The sequence below is a fragment of the Theobroma umbraticum genome, unplaced genomic scaffold (genome assembly GCF_002168275.2).
Source record: "Theobroma umbraticum cultivar Fairchild unplaced genomic scaffold, ASM216827v3 scaffold_115.0, whole genome shotgun sequence".
NCBI lineage: Eukaryota > Viridiplantae > Streptophyta > Magnoliopsida > Malvales > Malvaceae > Theobroma > Theobroma umbraticum.
Window position 1 is genome coordinate 777,229 of NW_018397284.1, and position 4,266 is coordinate 781,494.

Below are 4,266 nucleotides of genomic sequence, written 5' to 3' on the forward strand. Positions count from 1 at the left end.
CATGACGTTGCACAGGAGCTTTACCATTCTCCACTACATCCTAGAGATCAAACACTTTTAGGTAAGATCTCATTTTCACAGCCCAGACTCTGTAGTTTTTTCTTGTGAACGTTGGTGGTGTTGATGCTGAAAATCCAGTGGTAGCCATGATCCTTTACTCTGATTATCGATCAACAGACGAAAGCAACAATCTCTTAAGATAGACGTTTTGATACCATGTAGAAAAATCAAATGAAACTCATGATGCACAGATAAAAGAATTTCCAAAAAGCTAAACTAAGAAGCAGAGCAAGATGAGAAAATAAAGTTTTTACAACAAGCACTTGATATCTTTTCATTTCTTGTATTTATACTAACTCTTGCCTCGTGATTACAAATATTTCCATAAATTTCAGATCTGTGATGAGCATAAAAAACAGAATAAAAATAGCTGAGCCCTAACAACCAAAACAACAGATTTTAGTGCCAGCAACAGTCCTTAGCATATGGAGAAACAATTAGAAGAAGAGAAAATGAAAACATGACACGACACTTAGCTAAGTCATATGACTATGCTGTTAATAACAACACTAGTATAAACAACACTATAGGCAGCATTTCAATAACAAAAAATTAAGTTTAAATGATGTCGCATAGTTACCTTTTTACTTCTTTCTTCAGCACTGTTGACTCATGCCCTTATTTGAATTTTTACCTGCTAGAATTATAAACTTCAACAAGAACCCAGACTCGTTGGCTCCCACCACCAACCTAGCATCCATCCAGAAAGCCAGTAACCCTACAAAAACAAGGACATTAAACCCAATCACTCACAGAAAAACATGCAAGGAATCTCAGTGCAGATCAACTCCCTCCTTTGCTTTTTAGTTGAAAAATAAAAAAGAAATCTTGGAAAATAAACTTGAAATATATACACAAAAGTCCATGCTTTTTGGTTCCAAGTGCATCCGTTTTTTTTTGTCTTTTTCACTGATCTTGATCGACGTCGTAGACTAAGTTGACTGTTTGTCTTGTTTGGGATTGGTGGTTTTGTTGAGGCTGTTTAACTTATTAACCGTGATAGGATGGTTGATGGATGAGGATCCTAATTAGGACAATTGAGGCAATTGGGCAATCAGACCTCTTTGGCAAACCTCCCAAAATCATTCTTTCTTTAAGATTCAATTGGAGTTTATTCTATGTTACTTTCATTTAATTATTTAAAATAATGTTGCTTGTTATATCAAATTTGTATAATTTTTTATTTCTTAATTATTACATTTCTTAAATTGAACTTTATTTCTTTTTTTTTGGACAAAAATGCTCTGATATTAAGCGTTAAATGTCATCATCCTCCAATTAATGGTTACACTTGAATATTTGACTCATTAATTGATACATGATCTTCTTATTAAAAGAATGAGTTCCAATCTCCTTTCCGTTAATTTTTAAAAAAAATCCACCAATTGAGGCTAGTAAAATGAAAGTCGTCACAAAAAATGCAGCCTTATTTGTAGAAAAAAAATTTCTAATATTCTCAATTTTCTATTCAACAATGAGCTTACTATCCTCACCACTAGCTCTTCATTGGATATTTATGCCTTAAAACTAGGCAATCTAGACGTTAACTACAAGGAAAGTTCTTGAAATAATGGCCATGAACTAATATAGCCATTACTAAAAAATTAGGTTTTACCGATAAAAAATTTCATCTGTGAAGGTGTGCATCCATCATTCATCAGTCAAAAATACCCTCATTAGTAAAAATTTTTCATCGATATTTAAAAATTCCATTGGTAACTTCATCGACTAAATTTTTTGTTGGTATTTTTATTGATAAAAATTCTGATCCGTTGGTTGAAAAATACGTCAGTGATGTAAAAAATTCGTCGGTAAAGTCACCGATTGAAAGTTTACTATTGGTAAATCTGTCGGTTAGTTCTAGAGAATTTTCAACAGAATTGGCAATTAATATTTGTTTCATGTTTCGTCGGTAATGTGTATTATTTTATCGATAATGAAGTAAATTTCATAGGTAACAAAAAGGGATATGTTGGTATTAAGAGAATTTCGTCAGTAATAATTAACTTTCTGTAATTTTTTTTTCATGTTTCCTGCATTTAATAAGAATAATATTAATATATTAAAAGTAATAATTTTGTTTGGAAAATTACTCCAAATGTATTATATAATGGGAAAAACATACAAAATATTTCAAAAATTAAAAAAGAAATGTTATCCCAAAATCAATGAAAAATGTTAATAGAAGGAATCTATAGTACAACGAAAAGGAATTATAATTATTTATTGGTCAAATCACTAGGAAGTGGAGATTGCTGCTGTGACTAAGGGTGTGACTGTTGGGATGGTGAAGACTTGCTAGTTGGATTTGGAAGCCTCTTAAGGATAACTTTCATGATAGACTTAATATCATGCATGTTAGTTTTCAACTCCTTTACATCGCTCTTCATTTCTTCATAGCTCTCAAGTTCAAATGCTAAAACTCATGCAGTAGTAGCAAAAGGCATCAGACTATAAGTAGACTTAGATGTCACAGCTAGAGCAAATAGTGTAGCAGGTCGCATCCTAATGCTAAACCCATAGACGCTAGTCTGAGTGGTTTATAGCCCTCCAATTGCCTCAGACTATGCTACTGGATTGAACTTTGGCTCGAATGACGGATCATCACCATACTTCTCCAATATAGTAGATGTATATGATTCCTACAAATAAAATAGGAAATGACACTATATATTAATGAAATTGTTAAGTAACATATGCAAATATTCAATGATATATTGAAAATAATCTAACTCATTTCTATTACTTACATTAACAGTTTTCGACTTGTTGTCCACAAACTCTCTGGTACCTTTTTGTTGCTTGTGAATGCACTCAAAAACCTCAAAGAATGTAGTTAGTCTTTATAGCATCTCGAGCTGAAATCACAATAAGAAAAAAAATGCTTCGTCACCAATATGCATGTTTCTGCAAATCTTTAACAACACAATGACAACATGTTTCAAAATGGTAAAACAGCAACAACACATAACACACTTAGAAGAAAACCAAATGCATCATCAAAACATATGCATGGCTTTGGTTTGTTGTCATCAACAACACAATGATAATAACAAAATGCTCCCATTATTGACTTTACAAGTTAAGAACAAGTACCATTTTCTTTTGACGTAAAGAAAAAGGTAAAAAACCTCTGTGTGCTTTATTATGCTACCATCCTTCTCTGTTTAGCAAATTTGATGGGCTGTCATGGATTAATGCTGCCACTTGGGCATGGCCCAAACAGTATTGACTAGTTAGGCCCATACCTCTACAGTGATTTATGGGCATGCCTTCCCCTTAGTCAGAGAATATCATGACGAGTGCCCGCGCCCCTCTTAGCTTTCTCGTGCTTGTCAGCTAACAGATCTTTTAATTGGTTCTTGCAAATCTTTTCCTATATGTTGTGAACTGCCAAGCATTAGTATCAACCTGCGTAAAAGACTTAGGCATCTAAAATAAATATTTATATCAATAATATTAAATGAAACCTAGATAAATATACAATAATAATATGGTACCTCAAATTTATGCCACATGTCATCTTTCACCATAATAGGAATCAACCTCCATGTAAGGCCAGGCCCATTAAAATGACTTTGGATTGTTCTTATGATGCTTGGAGTCACTTTAGTCTCCATAAAAATACTACAAAATCAAGACATCTTTATTAAAACACATTGATGAAATTACTACATATATTGAAATAAGTTAATAATAGTAAATTACCTCTTTTCAACAGGATGCAAAAGGATTTGGCGGTCTGAATTGGTAAGAGTAGGCAAGCCTACACTAAGCCCTCACCTCTTACACTACGATATAAAGTTTGACGCACCTACAGCAATAGTCGGAGTTGGCAACATTTCTTTTAGATTGAATAGAGTAGCTGCTAGTGTGGACATAGGAGTGGACATCAATGGTATCGATGATTGAGGTGGCATCGGAGGTTGCACAGTTGCATTACCTATGCCACTTGACTGTGCTCGAGGGCCAGTAGTAGTCTTGTATTTAACTATGACTATGCAAAAATCTATCAATACATTATCGACTAACCATTATTATGAATTGACAATAAATGTAATGCATAATCATAAATATTAAGTACTATCAATAAATGTAATTCCACAATCATAAGAAAGATGTTAATAATGAACCTAAATGTCAAAACAAAATGACATATGTAAATAAATCACCATAAAAATGTACATCATGTCAATAACTTTACAT